The 25702-nt window shown below is 40.5% G+C and overlaps 1 protein-coding gene across 9 annotated transcripts in view; it reads right to left on the reverse strand.

Moving 5' to 3' along the window:
• The window catches only part of ELMO1 (engulfment and cell motility 1), a 555096-nt gene that overhangs the window by 149263 nt on the left and 380131 nt on the right, over positions 1–25702 (reverse strand). The window lies entirely within an intron of this gene.

A 25702-nucleotide genomic window follows, 5' to 3' on the forward strand; every position in this document is an offset into this window, starting at 1 on the left:
CGTCTTCATGATGAGGTGATCATAAGCAGAACTGCCAAAGCCTGTTATAATGTCTGTATCTTTAGGTCCCAGGATGCTAAGCTCTATGTGACGTAGCCTCAACATCCATGGAAAGATGAGAGAAATAATAGCAAATGCATATGCAGAACCTACAATGGGCCAAGATCATAATAACGCCTCTTTTCCAAAAAGGGTATTAAGATCCGTGACATTTAAGTAGAAAATCTACAGTCGCCATCCAGTAAATGGCAGACTCAGGATTCAAAGTCAGGTGTCTGTCTGTGAAGCACCATAAGCAGTATATTGCACCATGCCTCAGCACTCCCATAAGTAAGGAGTCTAGAGCAGGTGAGATGGTCGCACTAGCATCCTAAGACTGCGCTATATTTTGTAACTCACATTATGAGGCATTAGTATGAAGAAGTTTATGTCCCTGAGCTTTGCTATTTTTGTATTTCACTTTAAAATGCCTAAAATATAAGTAAAACCTACAAACACTGAAATAAAACCAGATCCACGAAATGCAAACCCATCTATAAACAAGTCTCCAATCCATGCATTTCTTCTTTCCTCTTCCAGAGTACAGACCTCTGATAGGTGGTGGCCATGATTCGCACTCATAAGGTTGGAGAGTCAAGGTCTAGAAGTCCTTGGGGTGTGAAGGACTGGACCAAATGGAATGAGCTGACCTGAGAAGACCGTGGGGGCCAGAAGAGCAAGGCCTAATATGATGCATCTCTTATAATTCTGACTGCCTTTAAAGGAATAGTTGGTGAATTCTGAAAGCTTACGGTCTTGCCAGCTCAAATTTTTCAAGTACACTATGGAAGCGCATTCCAGAATTGCAGGATGATGAAAAATCATGCCAAAAGGAAAAATGAAAATGCCAAAATCCTCAGCTCAGCCTTGCCAAGCATGTCCACTGGCAATATGGTGGCAAAAAGCTACTGGGCCAATGGTAGGTTATTCTTTAGACGATGCAAAATGGGAAACAGCTTCTTCACCACTAGGAAAAGGGATGCTTCTGGGCTGTCATCACATTCTTCTTGATTTTCAGATCTAAGACATAAGTAAACCTCTCTCAATTCTGAAAAACATAGAATTTCACATGCAAATAATTCCACGTTTTGAGAAAAAATTTAGTTTCTGATATTCTCAATAAAAGGACCAATTTCATTGCAGTCGGTAGAGATTAAATCTATTGTTTCATCAAATGGTTGACATTTGATGCCCTCACTTTCTCTGCTCTTTCTGCTTACAGATTCACAGATAAACTATGTGTCCTGGTCTCCTGTTATAACAGGCATTACACTGCAATGGAACAGGGTAAGCCAGGGATGAAGGGGAAGGACAGAGGGTTTGCTGGGCAAGAGGGAAGCCAAGAAGATCAAGAAGATAAGTAGATGCGGTTTATTCAGGCAAGGAGGGAGGAAGAGGAAGGCACTAGAGATTTAGTCTGTCAGATTTCAGGAGGTCATGATCTGATGTGGAAGGGGATGGGCAAAGCAGAAGAGTCTGAGGGCTTGGAAGAAGGTCCAAGAGGTCTGTACAGAGCCAGGTATGAAACCACAAGGTGAGGACACCCACAGGACCAAGGGGGTCACCGTATGAAATTCTAGGCTGAGTTCTGTTTGAACTCAGTTATTTTTACTTTGTCCCTTGATAAAGAAGCTGTCTTTGTCAGAAGCCAGTCACGTTACAACCATGTGCCCAGTGCTTCAATATCAGCAATAACCCAGCGCTTCTCTAGGAAAACCAACTCAGAGTGTGACCACTCATGGCAAACCGGCATTGCCACCACAAGGACAGGCTTATTTTTAATCTCAGTCCTTCAATATCATCAGCTTGTCAGAGCCAGATTGCTTGCAAACTGTTCTCTATTTTACTTCCAATTAAAGAAAGCTTTTTAATGTGAACCATGACCCCTAGGCAAATGATATTAACAGGTTATTCCCAACTCTCACAAAGAATGAGCTTTGCAACCTAATATGTGCAGCAATTAAATTCAGACCAAAGTATAATTTTATTTTATTGATCAGTACTGGCCTGCATTTTTAAAGCCAGTAATTGCAGGAAAGAGTTAATTTGATAATATAAATAAAAATTGGACCCAAAGGGCAATAATCAATCCATTTTAAATGCAAAAATGCTCTCCCTCCAAGTCATCCCACGGCAAATACGAAACATGATTTCCAAAATGCATTACCCATAATTCTCTTAATGCAGTGACAAGCATGAGAATTGTGAAGCAAATATTTCAAATAATGACATATGTTCAACCATGAATAAGTGCTCTTGTTTATATTTTGGGGGAATCTATTGTGTGTCAGACATCTCAGTTGTTCTGTACATACACTGAAAAAATATCTTTCACGAAAAAAGTCCAGTTTTTAAGTAAGGAATTTGGGCCTCCACTCATTCAACTAATGTTTAGGAAGTACTGATAATGTGCTTTCACATGTTTCTTCATGTTTTTTCTTTCAAGTCTTGGGAACCCAAGAATACAACCTTAAAATCTTGAAAGCAAGAGAGCTCCATTTATTAAGTTTTCTCTTGATGTATTCATTCTATTTTATGTCTTTTCCCAGTCAATTCTCTTCTGCTCATGTGGTAAGCTTCTATTCATACATTAAAACCCTCCTAAGTAGAGTCCTTCTCCTATATAATTCCTCCTTTGAATTACTTTCATACAACGTATGGCCTTTTGCTATTGCACACCACGTTATTTTGTAATTATCTCTTTCCAGGGCTATGCCCAATGCTGTGAACTCCTTAGAGTCAGATTTATTCACACAACACTAGGAATACCATCTCTACATGTCTCTGATACCTTAGCCAAAAATACAAAATCTTTTTGCAAACCTTTACACTTAGGGAAGTGATAAAATCCTTCTGAGTACTTCTCTGTCATTCTACCCAACATCATGGATAAAGTTATGAGATGAGGATATCTTTGAAAACATCTCAGTGACTCATCTCATGTTTTCTCCCATTCCTCCCTCCTCCCACTCCTGCATCCCCAGCCTCAGAGAGAAGAGGGTGCACTGGAAAGCAGTTGGAAACCTCCCCTTCGCAAACCCATTTTATAAGCAGCCCAGGTGCTGGGACCCGCTCTGTCTGTGATCTGGCTCACTTTTTCAAGGATGTAACATCTGCTCAGAACTTTTTTCCAGTTAATGAGTCTTCCTCAAATGGAGCTTCAGAGGGTTTTGATCTTAGTACCAATCAACTTCAGGCTGAAGATGCAGGGCACTGGCTCAGCTGGCACAGCTGGCTCAACCCCATGCTTTATTTTAAGGAAGACTAAACAAACTTAGCCTGAATTTATAATGTGGGGTGTTGAGGTCAAAGAATTCCCTCTAGACCTGTACCACTTAACAGACTACAACTGGAGCTTAGTGACAGCTCTGTACCCCCATACTTTAAAGTTGTCTTTTAAAATATGGCTGTAAGAACATACATGCTCAGTAGAAAACATGCTTAACATTATAAACTTAATAAAAGAGAAAAAAATTACAATTAATCACACCGTGAAGAAGAAACCATTGTTAAAATCATTCAAATTTAATGTTAAAAGCTTTTTCGTTTGTAGTTTTACTTGGTTAAGATATAATGTTGCATCCTGCTCCCTCACGACATTTGACATAATATTAAAAAATATTTCCTTATATTTAAATACTATTCACAAATGTCATTTTAAATGACTGAAAAATCTGACATATAAATAGCTGTGGCCATAAATTAATTTATCATCTTCTCATTGTTAAATTGTTGGTTTAATTTTCATTTTCTTGCTTCTGTAAATAACAATGACATGAACATCTATACACAGACCTTTCCTTTTCTCGCTGGAATGTCTCTGATTCTAAATAGCTGCATTGTATTGCATGGCTTTATAAATGAGGGTCATCAATTGTTGGTGAATTTCCCAACAGGAAATTTGTCCCAATTTGTTTCTTAAAATTCTCTGAAATGTCAAGGTTTCTGCCAACAAAATGGTAGCAAGGGACCCTTTAATGTCACTGGGGATGCCAATTCCTCCTTTCTTTTTTGCAGAGGGAGCTCCAGGTCCTCCACCCATATAAAAAAGCTAGGGAGGGATGGGAGGTAATCAACCTCACAAACAACTGGAGGCTAGGCCTCCCAGGCTCAGCCACAGCCTGGTTTGGGTTGTGAATGTGTTTGTAGCATCTCAGGCCCTGCTCTCTGTGCAGGAGCGCACGCCAGCACAAAAAATCAATTGGCTTTTGTCAGGCACTAAATACCACCAAAACAAAATCTAAAGGTGTTTTTAAGGCACACACACACAGAATTTCTTTTCTTTCTCTCTTGGAAGTGCCTTAATTTTTTTCCCGGTCCAGAAAGAAATTGTCACTCTGAAGTATCTATCACTCCTTCTCCTGTCTCATTGTAGCCACACAATAATAATTTTCACTTAAGAATGAAAATGTTCTACAGTTTGCAAAGTTTGTTCTGGGATGTGCTTTTTTTCATTTTAAAACATGATTATCTTATTAAAAAAATAAACATTATCAGCTTTTTTCTTTTTTTCCATTAGTGGGAGGATAAAGATTCAATCCATGTAACGTCTGTTGAGCAACTGTATAATTTTTGGTAGGCACCTTGGGATAGAAAGATGAGGCAGAATCTGTCCTTATTCTCAGGAGTAGAGTCAAGAAGGAGAGAGTGCAGGTAACTAACTATAATCCAAGACCATGGTTTTCAATGGGTCCTTCCAGGATTCCACAGTGTTGCCTCAAAGTAGCCATGAGGTGGGATAAGGGGTGGTAAGGGACCTGTCTGAAGCAAGCTAACTGGCTAAAAGAAGTTTTCAAACTCAAGGTATGGCCAAGCATGTTAAGTGATACAAGAAAGGGAAAAAGAAAGTGCACCTAAAAGAAAAAAATTAATTATGCCTCCTTGGAAGGGCTCTGCAGAACCCATGGGCTGGGCCTTGAAAGGATGGGCAGAATTTCAACAGAAAAAGTGAAGGGTCTTCCTTGTTGAGGGAACATAGGTAAAGATAGAGACTTGGATGTGCAAGGCATGCTTGGGGAGCCATCAATATGATTAATTACAGGTTAGTAGGGGGTGTTTTGCAGGGTGCAATCAGCATTTCATTTAGAAAAGTGGTTCGCAATAGAATAGTGGAGCTTTTGTTATCATGCTGTAAGAAGAGGAAGCCGAAGGTTTTTGAGTATGGATGTGCTGTTAGAAGACTTGTGTTCTAGAAGGGTGTTTCTGGCAGCTAGGGGGAAAGAGAACTTATAGGTGGGCTGAGTCCAGATTCAGGGAGAACATTAAAAGACAAACACAGTCTCCACCAGAGGTAATGGTGGCAGGGAGCAGGGTAAGAGCAGTTAAAGCCAGATTACCCTTTATCATACAATGCTGGATCCATAGAATCTGGGGACCTGTCAGGAGAAGAGGTGAGGAGAGCCAGGGATCATTCCAAGGTTCCAAGTCTAAGAGACAAGGTGCCACTCGCGGAGTCGATGGATGATTGAAGATGAGACGTTGTGGGTAGGGAGGAGGAAGTGATAGGAGAGAAACAAGAAGAAGGCCTGGGGGAATGCCTATGCTTATGGGGTCACTGAGAGGTGGTCTCAGTGTTTTGGGAGTCAAGGAATGGAGATCCCAGGAAGCACAGGTGGGGACACGAGCCAAGGCTTTAGGGCCATGGAACAGGATGAACATAGGGAACAGGCTGTCAGACTGACACTCAGGCGGTGACTGCTGACCTAAATACAGCAGTCTCAGTAGGTGGACTTGGGTGAATGTCAGACCACAGCGAGTGGAGGAGGTGGGCGAGGAGACTGCAATCTCTCTTGGAAAATTTGGCCATGCAGGGAACAAAAGAGACTGTAAAGAACTTGAAAGAGGAACAGGGGGGTGAAAAAAACAGGACCGGAGAGATTTTTAGGTGAAGAGAAGAAAATGAAAAGGGAGGAGGGAGGATGCCAATAAGTATAAAGGAGTAAGGCATAAAAGATTTATTTTTATAATTTTTTTGATGTCTTTTTCATCAGAACAGAGATTCGTAACAATGTAACTTCTTTCCAGTCTTAAATTAGAAGAACTCAATGAGTCCTCTCAATCTCCACTTGCCTTTTAGAAATTACATCTTTAAAGAGGTTTTTGAGTATTCAAAGTGTGGATCAGTGCATTTTAGAGTCATATTTCTCTCCTTGAGCTGTTATATTTTTAGTTACCTTAAAAAATTTTTTGTCTAAAAATATCACTAGTAACTGGAACAACGATAATTATTTTATTTCTTCCTTTAATATGTATAGCGTATCATGTATGTATCTTGTGTATGTGTTCATTTCCAAAGCCACAGTAAGATAGTTTTTAAGAAGAGAGTGGCTAACAGGGTCAAGTGCTCCAAAGAAGGCAAATAAGACAGAGATTTTAAAATGTCCATCAGAGGTCATTCTTGACTTTGTCAAAACTGGTGGCTTTTGTGGCTGAAGAGGTTTTCAAGTATTGACAGTATAATTTAGTGCTTTTTAGAGTCCTATTTCTCTCCTTCTACTGAGTTATATTTTTAGTGAGGGCAGAAGACAGGTTGCAGTGGATTAATAAGCTAATGGCAAGGAAAAAAAAGAGATGGTACATAGAGGCAACTATTTGAGGAAACCTGGCTTGAGGTGGAGAGAGGATTGAGAAGGAGTTATTTATTTGTTTTTTTAAAATGCAAGAGATTTGAGTACATTTTTATGCTGGTGAGAAGACAGCACCCAAGAGGACGAGACTGATGATGTGAGGATTAGAAAGGAGACTAGTGAGTAGAGTCCTGGAGCAGATATGAGAAGCGAGAGAATTCAAAGCACAGAGGGAGGAATCGTCTCAGTGCCACCCCTGTCTACAAAGGAAAGAGGTGTTGAGTGCAGGTGTAGGAGAACCGCCCAGGGTCATGTACTAAACTAAAGCCAGAACTGGACTAGAACCCACGCCTCCCACACCTCGTCTGGAGCATCGTGTAATCCTCATGGGAATGGCCCAAGTGCTTTATTAGGATAAACCATACAGAATTTTCAATTTTGCAATTCAGAAACGGTCAAATATTGGCCATTTCATATGAGCAGGTTCATATTGGCTCATTTAACCCTTAACGACAACTATATTAAGTTCCAACTATATTATTTCAGACATGAAGAGACTGAGAAACAGAGCAAGGTAATTAATCTGCCAAAGACCACCCAGCACTAGGGTTTGAATCCCACTCTGGGTTCAGGGTCAATGCTCTTGACTTATTGAACTTATTGACTGAACTTCTTGCTTCTTTGTGAATTTCCAAACCCTCCTCTTGATTCCTCAGCCATGGGAGGGGATTGGGAGTGAGGTGGTGAGGGCAGTGAGGAGGGGGAGGTGGGAAGCCAAGGCTGAGGCTAGGTCTGTGGCAGCTTCTGGGCTCTTTCATCAGCCAAGTCTGTCCTAAAGAGCTCTATAACTTGAAAGTTTAATGAATACAAAATTTTGGTAAACTGCATCAAAAAACCATCAATATCTTTTATTCACAGTCTTATGTTTTCTGGTATGTGCACCACTGAATTTTCTCTGTCTGAAAAAAATTCAAAAACAACTCCATTCCTGACTGATATCTGCCTAGTTGAGGCTTGGAACAAATATCCAGGGTTGCCCAGTGCCCCATAAAACAAGCCAAGCAGCTTTTTCTAACACACTTGAGGGCAACAGCATCTCCATTTTATATATACTTCTTATCGCAATAGACACATTTTAATAGGAAGAGCATCTCTGAGATGTGGTTCTTATCCTTTTCTGCTTCTGCTTTAAGAACACACAGCGGCCTGGGAGCTTTCAGACAGAATCCCATGCTCTGTGATTCAAAAAATGGAAATCTGGCATTATATGCCAGTGACATTTACTTCTGTGGCAGCTCAAGCGGCAAAAAGCCATATGCCATACACCTCGAATCAAGCCAAGCCACGCAAACGGATATGTGAAAGAGAAATAAGGAAATCGGGACCAGAAGAGTTCCAGGCACTTGACTTCCTCCAGCACTTAAAACACACAATCACTGTGGCACGAATCAAATCTGCCTGCTCTTAAGAGACTCTTGAGGAATGCAACTTTTTTTCTAATTTAAGAGAAATTTGGGAGGTAAAGGTAAAATACAAAAGATAATTTTTGTGAATTGCATGATGTGCTCATGTTTACGATCTGACGTGCTATACACGCACGTTTCTTGGGCGTGCTCAGGGAGACAGGAGTCACCTAAATGGGATGGACTGCTGGAAGGCACGTCTGTCCTCTGCACTGGAAAGTCTCTTGGTGGCCATCTTGTGAAAGGATACATGCCATTATTGGCATTATTTTCCCCAGTGGCCCGGAAACAAGACTAGGGAGAAATAGAGTACTCCCCAAATGGCCAGGGCATGTGAATTAAGCAGATCCAAGAGTGATATAAGAAATGAGTGAAGGTGAAAAAATAAAATAGAGGGATTTTTTTTAAACTAGGGGGTCCAACCACTCTCCTTGGAAAAAAGAAATTCAGTTTATGTTGCAACTGTTCAATGTCTTTGAGGCTTTCCATCCATCTTATATAAAGCTACAGACGTGGGAAAATAATTTTCATTTTTCTTAAGAAATGAATGGCAAAATCCATTTGTAACTCCCTCAAAGTTTTGACATCTGAAGAAGAGATTCGGAAAAAAGGGTCTAGAAGTGTTTCTCGATAACGTCTGTTGGAATTTGGGGCAAGAAAATCCTTTATTCTGCAGAATTGCAGAACACTTAGTACCTATAGTCTCTAGGAATAGAACAACAGTGACCATATTAAGATTTAGAGCTATAGTTCTTGCTTCCAATGACATGCTTACTTAATTTAGAAAGATAGATTTGTAAATAAACTACTAGTCTATAGTTCAAAGATATTTTCCAAAAGAAATTTTGAATTCCATGCTGTGAAGGCAGAGGGGCAGAATTTCATTCTGAATGAAAGGGAGATGGTAACCATCTTACTGGGGTGGCACTTGTGCAAAATCCTAAAGTAGAATTTCAACAGGCAGATGGAGGAAGACATTTCTGGCAGAGGGAAGGAGGAGGAGCAAACACCTCAGCTAGGAAAGCATGATGGCATATGCAAGGAATGATGGGCAGTTCAGGATATGCAGAGCTTAGGACAGGTGCAGGGTGAAGATATGGGGATGAAGCAGGAAAAGTATGTTAGGCCAATTGAAGAGAAATCTGAACATCTTGCTAAGGTTATGAAACTTTATAAGGCAGGCAATGGACAGCCATAGATGTGGATTAAATCAAGTATGATATGGTCAGATCTGTGTTGAGGACATTTGGAAAGTGGGAAGGTTTCGAAGCTGGGAGATAAGTTACTCCAATAGTTGGTTTCTTAGTCAGCTATTACCAGTGCTGTGTAACAAATAATCCCAACAGTTAAGAAGCTCTTCTTATACTCACAGGTCTATAGGTCAGCTAAGGTAGCTGTTTTAAGTTGTAATTCTATGGGCTAGGTAAGGAAACTATAGTCCATATGCCTCATTCTGGGACCTACAATGAAGGGGTAGTGGCTGCTCAGGTTATATACTTCATCTCATGATGAAGGCAGAATGCAAGAACCCAACCCAACCACACGGGCCATAGTCAGGCCTCTGCTCACTTCACATCCATGAATATCTCACTGGCCCAAGCAAATCACTTGACCAAGTCAGAAGTTGAAGGGCGGGAGATATACACTTCACTCACCATGATGTCAAGGCAAGGATGTGGAGATATACCACTCCCATGGAGCAATGAAGAATTGCAACCAGCCATTCAGTCTACCAGATTTGGAGAGAAGAGGAATATCTGAACCAAGGCAGTGATGAGAAGGCAGAGGACCTAACAGTGACTGTAGTGACTTTGGTCACTGACTAGTTTCACAAAGAGGGTCTAGTCCATAAACTTCCAAATAGAAACTCACCAGACTGCCAGCTCCATGAGGGTAGGAACCATCTGTCTAGTTTACCTCTGTATTCCTGGTGCTTGGGGCAGTGCCCACTGTGTTGTGAACACACAATAATGTTTGTTGAAAGGATGGACGGCATTTAAAGTTTAGGTTCGATAGTGACACTTTTAACCAAAAGTGGACCACTGATGTGGCCATGCTGTGTATATGACGGCTGTGGGACAGTAACACTGAATACCTTCTATATCCCAGATACTGAGTAGATCCCGAGAATACAGAAAAAGCAAGGCTCTGCTCACTAGAAACCTGACAGACAATTGAAGTTCACTGTGGTAAATTCTAGGTATGGGTATTCACAAGGACAGAGCAAAGGGAGCACCTGAAGGGGATCTGAATGAGTTGTCGCCAAAAGAGATAGCTGGGGCTTCAGAACTTTCCTAGGGAAGGCGTTGGCCGGGTGTGGGAATAATATCTGAACTGACTACCTGCCTAAATGACTTCCTCCCACATAGCTGCACTGAGCACTCACTATTATTTTTAATTTTACCAGAACTGCATGGAAAATACACAGCAACAATGCAAGAATGGAGAGAGGAAGGACAGGAAAAGAAGAAACTAGCAGTTTGGCATTCTCATCTCTCAAATTCAAGTCTCCATGTTGATCTTTCTCTCTATAACAATCAGCTGTAGAAACTGCTGTAAAATTGAGCATCACTTTGGTACCCTCTTTTTGTCTCTCAACCTTCGCTCCTGCTTTTGACCTGTTAGACTCAGTGGCTTATACCTATGCCTGGAGATGGCGTGGGCAGACCAGCATCTGGTGTTGAACCATGCAGGTGAGTGCTTTAGCGCCTGTTTGGGAAAATGAAGGTGGATAGTCTTAACCCATCATTCACCACTGTTCAGATTAAAAGCATGATTTTGAAAAACCTGCACAGGCATACAATTAGTATAAATGAGAAGTTGAATTATGTACGTTTAAATAATTAAGTATATATTTTAACTCCCGACCCCCAAGATCTGGTATTTTTGCAGGGGATATTTGGAAATCTCACTTGGGATCTTCTAACTTATCCCACCTCTTGTACTGGAGTCCTAGCAAATGGCTTCTGACACTACCATCTCATTCTGAGTCCTCAGTTTATCTAGGGCCCCTCTTTGCCCTCCATCCCCCACCTCACCTCAACATTTGGTACCCTCAGTTGGCAAGAGGAGCACCTATATGACACGACCTTATGTACTTCTTTTCTACCTTTGGAAGCACATCCCTCTGTAGGAGTGTGTTCTCAACTCCCTTTTAACATAATTTGCTTTGCAATTACAAGATAAATATTTTCTTTTAAATCAAAAAGGACTTGGAATTTTTTGAGCGTTTCCCTTCTAAGGGTACTCTTCTTAGCTTTCCAACTCTGCTTCCCATCTGCCCTTTAATTTAAAATGCCTAAATCTCATTATGCCTAACTTAAAATGTAGGTAATTTCCTTCTAATTGGACATATACTAATAAAATGGTTTCTGTGTCACTCTCAAATCCCTCACATAATCCACCACGGAATATGGAATTCAGGTCATAGGAACCAGTTAGCAGTGCATACAGCACCCCAAAGTGTAGTTAATAAAAGGGAAAAGAAGTTTCAAAAGTCATTGAATAGAGTTATAGAGAGCAGTTAACTTAAAGAGTTGTCATTATTTTCATGTTCAGGGATGGTCTGCAGTTGAACCAAGGGACTTAATAAGTACATGGGGGTGTAATGTACAGCATAGAAAATATTGTCAATAACATTGATATAACTCTGTATGGTGACAGATGGTAACTAGATTTGTCGTGGTGGTCATTTCAGAATGTATAAAAATATCGAATCACTATGTTGTATACCTGAAACTAACATGACACTGTATGTCAATTATAATTCAATAAAATATATGTATATTAAAAGAAAGGGACTGATGTGTCTTACCGCTGTCCAGCAGAAGAACCTATCGATTCTTTGCTTCTCATAATTGAGAAGTTTAGCACATGTTACACATTCAGAGAAAGATGCATTGACTCTAGGAAGACTTTGGTAATAAGAAGAGCCCTAAGCCAGACCCTGCACACAAAGGAACCCCCAAGATGTATATTTACTATTGTCAAGCTTGTCCCAAAATTATTCATAAGACTCAATCTTGGTAAATGTCATTTTTTATAAATGCTCCAGTTATAGAGAATGTCGAGAAAGCAAAACATGTTGGCAGTGTTCTCAACCAACTAAATCTACCCGTCAACTTTTAAACAGTTTAACTATTTCTTATGGAAATTACAAGAACAGAGTCAACAAAATCTAATTCTTTCTGGATGACTCAGGATCCTCGTATAAAACCGCTTCATAAGGAGGCACACCCAGGGGCTCTTAGTGGCAGGACCCCAGGACAGTCCTTGGAAATGAACCACTTTACGGTCATCCCTGTTTTCTCATAAAAGTTGCACAGACGCTGTGCAGCTGGGACCACTAAGATGGCACTCTGAGATGGACATTCTGTTAAGTTAATCACTAAATCCGAGGGAAAAGCCTAAAAATGTTTTGCCGTCAGCTTTGCCATGAGTATCCTTTTCTTTTTCAGAGGGATTTAGAGTCCTGTGTCACCTGGTGCTTGCTCCAGGCCAGACGGTCCAGGGCTCAGAGCCTGCCTAGCCGTGGTAATGTTCCTGCCCCACCTCACAGATGAGGAATCTGAAACTGACAGGCCTGAATCCCTTGCACAAGGTTATCCAGCTGGCAGTGGGGGACCTGGGCTTTGAACAATCAGCGTGCCCTGCCTCTGAGATTCAGCTAAGCTCCCGTATCACCGGCAGTACATCTTTGGGCAGGCTGGGGAGAGCGTCCCTCACCACTACGAACCTGCACAAGAGGACTTCCTCCTCACATAGAAATTAGTCCCCACTGTGGTCAAAATCCCTTTTGCGGCTAAACTTCAATGGCTCCCCTTACAGAGGTCTGGGGAAATCTATATTTATAGATATTTGGACTAACTACCTTGAGAAATCTAAGCAGCTCAATTATACTGCACAACCAAGTGCAAATTACTATTTGTCTGTTGAGATCAGCACCTCCCATTTGTATGTGGCAATTTACAAAGCCCACCTTTGAGGGCCTAATTCTCACCGTGATTCAGGGAAATACCATTGCTATTATTATCATTATTGTTATTATTGCTATTCAGCTTACAGATGGGAAGGGACCTGACAGCTAAAGGACATGCTCAAGGTCACACTGCTGGCGAGGGACCATGCTGGGACTGCCAGCAGACTCTCCTGCTTCTCTCAGCCTGGGTTCTTTCCTCTCCACCCTGCATTCTCAATGGGGCAGGGGACAGTGCCCCCAGGGGTGAAAATTGGTTCTTGGAGGAGCAAAATTCTTAGTCTTTTAACGTATAAAGCTCAGAGGTACATACATTATAAAAACAGATAACGACATATCTGCATAATTAAAATTTCAGGAGGAGGGTGATTAGTGGAAAGATATCTACAAAACCTCCTTAATGGGGTTGTGATGCAAAAGAGTTGGAGAAATACTGCTTCACACCACAGTAGCCTCCCTGTCTTGGCTAGGACCGTTACTTATAATTAATACATTTCTTCTTAGAAAGTGTAGACACTGGGGTCTGTTTAAAAAGATAACTCTTGAAAACAATAAATTAGTGAAGTCCGTCTCTTTGTTGGTCTTTCCACTGTCTCTAGACTGCATAATTGATATTGATGAGGACATGCTGTGATTTATGTCCAACAGACACTGGCAAGTTACATGCAAAAGGGTAACACTACCTTCAGTGGATACCTTAAACACACTCAAACATACATACACACACACACACACACATATACACACACACACACAAACCATGTGCTACCTCTCCAACGGGATACATCAAAGGAAAAAAATAAATCAATTCATATAACACATTTGTTTCCAGAGGAGATTCCATTTCCTTCGTGCCAAACCTAAAGATCTTTGTGAAACATAAGAAGCTTTTTGAATAAATACTTGTAAATGGCCTAGACAGCTGAAAAATGGATAACCTCATACAACATGAGGGCCCTTTAAAAGACTTCTCCTCTACTTAAATATTCATGTTTCAATTAAAACGTACACCTACTTTATTAACCACACCAGGCCCGGGTTCAGATCAATAACAGCAGCACTAGATGGAATTCTAATGAAGATAAACAACGCCGAGTCCTCCCCAGCTTCCCCTGAGCACAGATGCACAAAGCCTCCTTTCACAACTTGCTCCAAGATATTTTACAGTCACCTGCCTCATGCAAATGAAGAGCTTCATGTTTATTCATGGTGAGAGTTACAGACCACCTTTCATTCCCTAGGCCAGCTCAGCTAACAGAGCGCCCTCTGCACCACTACGCGGTTGAGCTGGCCTAGGAAGGGGACTTCTGAATATCTAATTGTCCCCTGAAAAGCATGCATAGAAAGTCAGTAAGCTGGAGGCAGTTTGGGGAGCAAACATATTTCCCTTTTTCATTCATGCGATTCCTGCCTTTGAGCTTTCAGACAATCCCTTTTCTATACCACACCATAATCCATTAGATGTGACGAGTTAGAGGTTATTTTCCATGGATAACCTTCCAGGGGACTTCTCAGGATGTTTCCTCCGTCCTGTGTCCTGCTCTCCGATTCTTCCTACTGAATTGATATTTTCACCCATTGACTCGGAAGAAGCTGGTAGCTTAGCCAGAGGCAGCTGCAGCTTTGTTTGATGGGCCTGGGTTCTCCCCGTGCACAGCCTCTCCTCTTTCAAGGGATGGGTTCTCATCTGCGAGCCTGAGTATAAACTCTATCATGTGTGCTTTGCTTCTTATGCTGCTGGGTAACGTTTCAAAATAGTGCTTTCACTCTAGAGTGACTACATTTTTCAAATCATTAGTTTCTTCCGTTCTGGTAATTTGAAAGCATGGCAAAGTCATTTGATCTTGGTTTTTAATGCCCATTCTGATAGTATCTGAGGTAACACTAATGCTATGAGCAAATATTTTGATGGTATCTAGAAGGCTCAGCCATCCCTGGAGAGGTCTGGGCAACTAGGTAATTGCTGGAGAGGCCTTAACTCTTGCCAGCCATTAAGTACATGAAAACTGTGGGACCTGCTGATTTTTAGGCTGCTACTCATGGCTTGTCACGTGGAAAACCAAGGTACTTAATAAAGTTGTTTGGAGAAAGACACCGCCAAATTTTAAGCTGAAACCTTATTTCCGCCAAAGTTAAATGAGGTGTTTAATTCAGTTCAGAACTTAATTGGGGGTACATAGACAGCTTCACTTTTTTTTCTTCCCTTTTTTTTAACATAATGGGCAAAAAATGTCTTCTTGTGAAAAGGGCAATTTACTCATATTGTATAAACAGGATCTATCTTATTACATACAAAAAGAACACTTTACAACTGCATACAATATTTTACTTCCTCAAAGTCTTTTTACATTTATTACTTCAACTTAAGATCACACCACCATAAGAGACAGCGATGGAATACTGGTATACACTTTTTTTTTTTTAAATTTCAGCCATAGAGCTCCTGAGTAGAAGAATCAGGATTAGAGCCTGGGCCTTGCAGACCAACAGACACACTACTTCATCAATGCATGCCGTGAGTTGGTGACATGTTACATGTGTCAACTGATGGTAATTCTACGGACACAATTCACCTTTAGTGATCAAATCTAACTTAGTGAAACTCTTCATCGATAGCATTGGCTCCACCCCAAGGATTTAATTGGCATGTGGTGCAGTTGGGCACTGGGATAACAGGGCTTTCAAAAGCCCCTGAGGTGATTCTAATGTACAGGCAGGTTGAGAAATGCTGCTACACACAGGTACAGATTTTGACGTGTATACCTTATTTGAATTTTTAAAGTGGAGCAGTCAGCCACAAAATCATTAAATGAGATTCCCATACCTGAAATAGCCAAATCACTTGTGTCCTCTTTCCTAAACCCTGCCCCCGCTCAAAAATAAAGGCTTCGAGAGACCTTCAAGATGGTGGAGGAGTAAGATGCATAGATCACCTTCCTCCAGACAAATACATCAGAAATACATGTACATGTGGAACAACTCCTACAGAACACCTACTGAACGCTGGCAGAAGAACTCAGACTTCCCGAAAGGCAAGAAACTCCCCACGTACCTGGCTGTGTGGCTGACAAGGTCTTGGTGCTCCGGCTGGGTGTCAGGCCTGTGCCTCTGAGGTGGGAGTGCTGAGTTCAGGACATTGGTCCACCAGAGACCTCCCGGCTCCACGTAATATCAAATGACGAGAGCTCTCCCAGAGATTTCCATCTCAACGCTAAGACCCAGCTCCACTAAACGACCAGCAAGCTACAGTGCTGGACACCATATGCCAAACAACTAGCAAGCCAGAAACACAACCCCACCCATTAGCAGAGAAGCTGCCTAAAATCATAATAAGGTCACAGATACCCCAAAACACACCACTGGATGTGGTCCTGCCCACCAGAAAGACAAGATCCAGCCTCAACCACCAGAACACAGGCACCAGTCCCCTCCACCAGGAAGCCTACACAAGCCACTGAACAAACCTCAGCCACTGGGGGCAGACACCAAAAACAACAGGAACTATGAACCTGCAGCCTGCGAAAAGGAGACCCCAAACACAGTAAGTTAAGCAAAATGAAAAGACAGAGAAACACACAGCAGATGAAGGAGCAAGGTAAAAACCCACCAGACCAAACAAATGAAGAGGAAATAGGCAGTCTAGAACCTAGACTAACCTAAACCTAGAAAAAGAATTCAGACTAATAGTAAAGATGATACAAAACCTTGGAAATAGAATGGAGAAAATACAAGAAACGTTTAACAAGGACCAAGAAGAGCTAAAGAGCAAACAAACAATGATGAATAACACAAGAAATGAAATTAAAAATTCCCTAGAAGGAATCAATAGCAGAATAACTGAGGCAGAAGAACAGATAAGTGACCTGGAAGATAAAATAGTGGAAATAAATACTGCAGAACAGAATAAAGAAAAAAGAATGAAAAGAATTGAGGACAGTCTCAGAGACCTCTGGGACAACATTAAACGCACCAACATTCGAATTTTAGGGGGCCCAGAAGAAGAAGAGAAAAAGAAAGGGACTGAGAAAATATTTGAAGAGATTATAGTTGAAAACTTCCCTAATATGGGAAAGGAAATAGTCCATCAAGTCTAGAAAGTGCAGAGAGTCCCATACAGGATAAATCCAAGGAGAAACACACCAAGACACATTAATCAAACTAACAAAAATTAAATACAAACAAAAAATATTAAAAGCAGCAAGGGAAAAACAACAAATAACATACAAGGGAATCCCCATAAAGTTAACAGCTGATCTTTCAGCAGAAACTCTGCAAGCCAGAAGGGTGTGGCAGGACATATTTCAAGTGATGAAAGGGAAAAACCTACAACCAAGATTACTCTATCCAGCAAGAATCTCATTCAGATTTGATGAAGAAATTAAAACCTTTACAGACAAGCAACAGCTAACAGAATTCAGCACCACAAAACCAACTCTACAACAAATGCTAAAGGAACTTCTCTAGGCAGGAAACACAAAAGAAGGAAAAGACCTACAATAACAAACCCAAAACAATTAAGAAAATGGTAATAGGAACACACATATCGATAACTACCTTAAATGTAAATGGATGAAATGCACCAACCAAAAGACATAGACTGGCTGAATGGATACAAAAACAAGACCCATACATATGCTGTCTACAAGAGACACACTTCAGACCTAGGGACACATACAGACTGAAAGTGAGGGGATGGAAAAAGATATTCCATGCAAATGGAAATCCAAAGAAAGCTGGAGTAGCAATTCTTATATCAGACCAAATAGACTTTAAAATAAGACTATTACAAGAGACAAAGGACACTACATAATGATCAAGGGATCAATCCAAGAAGAAGATGTAACAATTGTAAATATTTATGCACCCAACATAGGAGCACCTCAATACATAAGGCAAATGCTAACAGCCATAAAAGGGGAAATCGACAGTAACACAATCATAATAGGAGACTTTAACACCCCACTTTCACCAACGGACAGATCATCCAAAATGAAAATAAATAAGGAAACACAAGCTTTAAATGACACATTAAACAAGATGGACTTAATTGATATTTATAGGACATTCCATCCAAAAACAGCAGATTACACTTTCTTCTCAAGTGCTCATGGAACTTTCTCCAGGATAGATCATATCTTGGGTCACAAACAGAGTCTTGGTAAATTTAAGAAAATTGAAAGCATATCAAGTATGTTTTCTGACCACAACACTATGAGACTAGATATCAATAACAGGAAAAAATCTGTAAAAAATACAAACACATGGAGGCTAAACAATACACTACTTAATAACCAAGAGATCACTGAAGAAATCAAAGAGGAAATCAAAAAATACATAGAAACAAATGACAATGAAAACATGACAACCCAAAACCTATGAGATGTAGCAAAAGCAGTTCTAAGAGGGAAGTTTATAGCAAAACAATCCTACCTCAAGAAACAAGAAACATCTCAAATAAACAACGTAACTTTACACCTAAAGCAAGAAGAACAAAAAAGCCCCCAAAGTTAGCAGAAGGAAAGAAATCATAAAGATCAGATCAGAAACAAATGAAAAAGAAATTGAAGGAAACAATAGCAAAGATCAGTAAAACTAAAAGCTGTTTCTCTGAGACGATAAACAAAATTGATAAACCACTAGCTAGACCCATCAAGAAAAAAAGGGAGAAGATTCAAATCAATAGAATTAGAAATGAAAAAGGAGAAGTAACAACTGACACCGCAGAAATACAAAGGATCATGAGAAATTGCTAGAAGAAACCATATGCCAATAAAATGGACAACCTGGAAGAAATGGACAAATTATTAGAAAAGCACAACCTTCCGAGACTGAACCAAGAAGAAATAGAAAATATAAACAGACCAATCACAAGCACTGAAATTGAGACTGTGATTAAAAATCTTTCAACAAACAAAAGCCCAGGACCAGATGGCTTCACAGGCAAATTCTCTCAAGTATTTAGAGAAGAGCTAACACCTATCCGTCTCAAACTCTTCCAAAATATAGCAGAGGGAGGAACACTCCCCTACTCATTCTACGAGGCCACCATCATCCTTATACCAAAACCAGACAAAGATGTCACAAAGAAAGAAAACTACAGGTCAATATCACTGATGAACATAGATGCAAAACTCCTCAACAAATACTAGCAAACAGAATCCAACAGCACATTAAAAGGATCATACACCATAATCAAGTGGAATTTATCCCAGGAATGCAAGGATTCTTCAATATACGCAAATCAATAAACGTGATAAACCATATTAACCAATGAAGGAGAAAAACCATATGATCATCTCAATAGATGCAGAAAAAGCTTTCAACAAAATTCAACACCCATTTATGTTTAAAACACTCCACAAAGTAGGCATACAGGGAACTTACCTCAACATAATAAAGGCCATATATGACAAACCCACAGCCAACATCATTCTCAATGGTGAAAAACTGAAACCATTTCCTTTAAGATCAGGAACGAGACAAGGTTGTCCACTCTCACCACTATTGTTCAACATAGTTTTGGAAGTTTTAGCCACAGCAATCAGAGAAGAAAAAGAAATAAAAGGAATCCAAATTGGAAAAGAAGTAAAGCTGTCACTGTTTGCAGGTGACATGATACTATACATAGAGAATCTTAAAGATGCTACCAGAAAACTACTAGAGCTAATCAATGAATTTGGTAAAGTAGCAGGATACAAAATTAATGCACAGAAATTCTCTTGCATTCCTATACACTAATGATGAAAAATCTAAAAGAGAAATTAAGGAAACACTCCCATTTACCACTGCAACAAAAAGAATAAAATACCTAGGAATAAACCCACCTAAGGAGACAAAAGACCTGTATTCAGAAAACTATAAGACACTGATGAAAGATATGAAAGATGATACAAACAGATAGAGAGATATACCATGTTCTTGGATTGGAAGACTCAACATTGTGAAAATGACTCTACTACCCAAAGCAATCTACAGATTCAATGCAATCCCTATCAAACTACCAATGGCATTTTTCACAGAACTAGAACAAAATGTTTCACAATTTGTATGGAAACACAAAACACCCCGAATAGCCAAAGCAATCTTGAGAAAGGAAAATGGAGCTGGAGGAATCAGGCTCCCAGACTTCAGACTATTCTACAAAGCTACAGTAATCAAGACAGTATGGTACTGGCAGAAAAACAAATATATATCAGTGGAACAGGATAGAAAGCCCAGAGATAAACCCACACACATATGGTCACCTTATCGTTGATAAAGGAGAATATATAATGGAGAAAAGACAGCGTCTTCAATAAGTGGTGCTGGGAAAACTGGAAAGCTACATGTAAAAAAAATGAAATTAGAACACTCACTAACACCATACACAAAAATAAACTCAAAATGGATTAAAGATCTAAATGTAAGGCCAGACACTATACTATAAAACTCTTAGAGGAAAAAAAAAAAAAAACTCTTAGCAGAAAACATAGGCAGAACACTCTATGACATAAATCACAGCAAGATCCTTTTTGACCCACCTCCTAGAGAAAGGGAAATAAAAACAAAAATAAACAAATGGGACCTAATGAAACTTCAAAGCTTTTGCACAGCATAGGAAACCATAAACAAGGTGAAAAGACAACCCTCAGAATGGGAGAAAAATATTTGCAAATGAAGCAACTGACAAAGGATTAATCTCCAAAATTTATAAGCAGCTCATGCAGCTCAATACCAAATAAACGAACAACCCAATCCAAAAATGGGCAGAAGACCTTAATATACATTTCTCCAAAGAAGATACAAAGATTGCCAACAAACATATGAAAGGATGCTCAACATCATTAATCATTAGAGAAATGCAAATCAAAACTACAATGAGGTATCACCTCACACTAGTCAGAATGGCAATCATCAAAAAATCTACAAACAACAAATGCTGGAGAGGGTGTGGAGAAAAGGGAACCCTCTTGCACTGTAGGTGGGAATGTAAATTGATATAGCCACTATGGAGAACAGTATGGAGGTTCCTTAAAAATCTAAATATAGAACTACCATAAGACCCAGCAAACCCACTACTGAGCATACACCCTGAGAAAACCATAATTCAAAGAGAGTCATGTACCACAATGTTTATTGCAGCACTATTTACAGTAGCCAGGATATGGAAACAACCTAAGTGTCCATCGACAGATGAATGGATAAAGAAGATGTGACACATATATACAATGGAATATTACTCAGCCATAAAAAGAAACGAAATTGAATTATTTTTAGTGAGTTGGATGGACCTAGAGTCTGTTACAGAGTGAAGTAAGTCAGAAAGAGTAAAACAAATACCGTATGCTAACACATATATATGGAATCTAAAAAAAAAAAGTGGGTCTCATGAACCTAGGGGCAGGACAGCAATAAAGCCGCAGTCATAGAGAATGACTCGAGGACACGGGGAGGGGGAAGGGTAAGCTGGGACGAAGTGAGAGAGTGGCATGGACATATATACACTACCAAATGTAAGATAGATAGCTAGTGGGAAGCAGCCACATAGCACAGGGAGATCAGCTCGGTGCTTTGTGATCACCTAGAGGGGTGGGATAGGGAGGGTGGGAGGGAGATGCAAGAGGGAGGAGATATGCGGATATATGTATATGTGTAGCTGATTCATTATGTTATAAAGCCGAAACTAACACACCATTGTAAAGCAATTATACTCCAATAAAGATGCTAAAAATAAATAAATAAAGGCTTCAATGAAATAATTATGGGGCCACTTGCGTGCCAAGGTATCCAGCTCTGGTTTAGCTCTTCCTATGACAATGAATAATGCATGCTCTGAAATATTGGTAATAAAAGTCAAAAACACAGAATACAAACTCAATGGCCTGAATCAATGGATTACTCTGCAGAAACTACTACATTGAGAAACTGTAAGAAAGTACATTTCAAAGAATAAATATTTTAACCACTCTCTAATTCTACTTCTCTTAAATAAATAAAAAACATCACATCTGCTGCTTCCCAGGTCTGGTGGAGCAGGAAGACAGCTGCTTTTCCAAACACTCACTTCCAGCAGCAGCATTAACTACCAAGCACTAGGTAACTACCAACTAGTGTCCCCACCAAGGTGGGTTGTAGAAGAGATTCCTGTGTCTGCTGGAATCTGATATTGTTTGTTGGAAAAAATCACTATTTTAGAGAGGGATACTGCTTCTCCAGTAATGAGCAAAAGAAGGCAGATAGCTAAGCCTTTCTTACAGAACCCTGGGTCTCAGGTCAACAATCAAATCCACCATCTATGCTTCCATTCAAAGTGGTGAAAGCCTGAAAAGATGTCCAAGAAAGTTCAAAGAAACTGTGTCTCATGTTGGCCTCTTTTAAGATACTTCTGAATTCCCATTTGGACAATCTTAGGAAACAAGAAAAACGTTAAATCTACCAGTAACACCAAACCCACATTTGTTCCTAAATTCAATCTCTTCTGCTACCAAGTTAATAACAAGAAGAAAAGTGAACTGATTAAAATTTCAGCTTTTCTCTCTTTCCCAGTTTATTATCTGGTAAAGCAAAAGGTGGCTGATAGGCAGCAGGAAAAAATCAGAGAAGACATTCTTCACATAGAACTAGAGGAACTCACACAGGGTCCTTTTTTTTGTTGTTGTTAAGGCCAAAGAGACAAAAAAGAGAAATAAAAGAAAAAGGACATAATTATATCTGAATTTGAGCAACCACTAGCAGAACTCTGCAACAGGTATTATGCTAGTCTACCAGCCAAAAGAACAACAACAAAAAAGCTCATCTGTCCATGTTTCATTAATTTAAATTGATACCCACAGCTACAAATCTAATGTACTTACAACTTAAATACACATTATGGTAAGCAGAATAATGGCTCCCCATTGATGTCCATATTCTAATCCCCATAATCTGTGAATATATTTCCTTTTATGGCAAAAGGGAATTTAGGTTGCAGGTGAAATTGAGGTTGCTAATCAACTGACCTTAAAATAGGAAAGATTACCCTGGATTATCCAGGTGGTCCAATGTAATCACAGGGCTCCTTACAAGTGAAAGATGGAAGCAGAAGAGGGATCAGAGTGATAAGTGACGTGGAAACGACTGAACCTGCAGTTGCTGGTTTTGAAGATGGACAAAGAGGGCCATTGAGACAAGGAATGCAGGCAGTTTCCAGAACCTGGAACAGGCAATGAAATGAATTCTCCCCAAGAGCCTCCAGAAAGGAACATAGTTCTGCTGACACCTTGATTTTAGCCCTGGGAGACCCATTTTTGGCTTCTGAATTATGGAACTGTAAGATAATAAATTTGTATTGTTCACACCACTAAGTTTGTGGCAATATGTTCCAGCAGTATTAGGAAAGTAATAATACACGTGATAAAAAGTATATCACTGGGGCTTCCCTGGTGGCGCAGTGGTTGAGAGTCTGCCTGCCAATGGAGGGGACACGGGTTCGAGCCCTGGTCTGGGAGGATCCCACATGCTGCGGAGCAACTAGGTCCGTGAGCCACAACTACTGAGCCTGCGCGTCTGGAGCCTGTGCTCCGCAACAAGAGAGGCCGCGATGGTGAGAGGCTCGTGCACTGCGATGAAGAGTGGCCCCCACTTGCTGCAACTAGAGAAAGCCCTCGCACAGAAACGAAGACCCAACACAGCCACAAATAAAAAAATAAATTAATTAATTAATAAAAAAAAAAAGTATATCACTGATAAACTTTTCTGGTTACAAAAGTAAGGCATGCATAGTATTAGAAAGAGAAAAGCAAACATAGTTAATGTAGAAAATTGAAATGCCTTGTCATACCCATCCCTGATCCTCCTCTGATATCCATTCTTAACCAATGAATGGACATGTGGAGTGGGACCCTCTGCCTCTCAGGCCTCCAGCTGCCTGCTCACGGCCATAAACTACCATCCCTACTTGGCAGATGTGTAACATCACAGCTAGTTTACAATTGTCCAATGCAAAAAGATGGCACTAGGGCCACAGTAAGAAACTGTACTAGAACCTGGCTCTTAGATCTTGCCGCAGGAAGTTTTTGCAGCCATATAAGTTAATTACAAAAAGGTTTCAGCATGACCCTTTGGGGGGCTTGCCACCACCTAGCAGGACCTCACCCTGCGCAATGGGAACATCATCTCCACCAACCCGAGCACACAGCCACCATGAATAACACGGGCCTGAGAGCCATGCTCGCCTCCTCCCTGAAGCCCCTCTCAGCAACTCCAGACTGAGGCCTCTGGTTTCCTTTGCTAACAGTGTATGTATTCTAGGGGCTTCATGTCCTAAACTTGTAAGTTCTACAGAAATAAAGTGTCTAAGTACTCATTCCCTTGAGCCATTCCTTTGCAGGGATTTGGTAATGTTTTATATATATCTTATCTGTGCATAGATCAACAGCGATAATATTTGATTTTATCATTTACAGAAATGCAGATTTCTGTAATTCTGGAGAAGCGGGATGAATGAAATGCCCTCAGCAGATGGATAGCTCAGTGCCAGAACACATGAGAGTCAGTGAAGTCTCCTTCTCTTGGAGGAATAAGTGTCCCAGGACACAAGAGCTGAGAACTGGATGGCTTTCAGAAACAGTGCAGTACAGGAAGAGTTGAACTGATCCAGAAGCAACGTGGCCATAGCAATTTCAGAGACTACTGATTTAACTTTCCCCTTTTTTTTTTGGCCTGATTGAACAAAGGTCTCTGTGCTCCTTCTTCCCTCTCTCCCAAGGATAATTGCACCTGAACTGCAAAGTCCCTCATAATCAAGGGAAGTACACTTAGGAGGCTGCAGTTAACAATCATAAGGGAATTAATGGGCTGCTTTCCTCCCCCTCCCCTCCTGAATCATGGCTGTCCTTGGCTATAGTTGCTCAGACACTTGCAGCTCTAGCATGCAATTTACAGATCGGTGTTTTCCACAGACGGGAGTCCCTGGGGCCTATTTCAATGAGTTAAATAGATGGCCCAGACAAATATTTAAAAGGACTGAAGGTCACTTAGGCCAGTACACAGAGTAAAAAACAATGAAAAAATGTTGTAAAAGTGATTATAACCACAATGAACAGCAATAGGATAAACATGAAGATGTAAAATAGGGCATCAAAATCACAGATTGTCGGGGAGGGGAGTAAAAAACGTAGATCTTTCAGAATGTGTTTGAACTTACAGCCTAAAGCAAGTCGATACGGTTATGATACTCGAAAACCATGGTAACCACAAATCAAAAACATGCAACAGATTCACAAAAACAGAAAAGAAAGGAACTGAGTAGGTGGCTCAGGATGACTGGGATGGAATGGCGTTCTCTGCTACAACTGCAGGTAAGATCATTATACTGATGGAGACTGTCAGGTTCTAACCTTGGGGAAGGCTTGGGGAAGAGTGTCCTCTTCCCAGTTTTCTTTCTTTTTAACCAATATTGGTTCAAGATGCCATGGACCAGAAATATGGTGGAAAAGAAGGACCAGATATAAGTTCAGAAAAAAGAGGACTGGGAGGCAAAGACCAACAAGAACATCAAATGACGCTGGAATTCAGATATCATGTTATGCCCCAAGCACAAACCCATGAAGGTCCCACGGGATGACTGTGAGACCAGACACTTAGATTCTTAGAAACAGTTATGTCTCCAGTACCAGGTCAGCAGGCATGGGTGATGGGGC

The sequence above is a fragment of the Balaenoptera physalus genome (assembly GCF_965194825.1).
Source record: "Balaenoptera physalus genome assembly, chromosome: 8".
Lineage (NCBI taxonomy): Eukaryota > Metazoa > Chordata > Mammalia > Artiodactyla > Balaenopteridae > Balaenoptera > Balaenoptera physalus.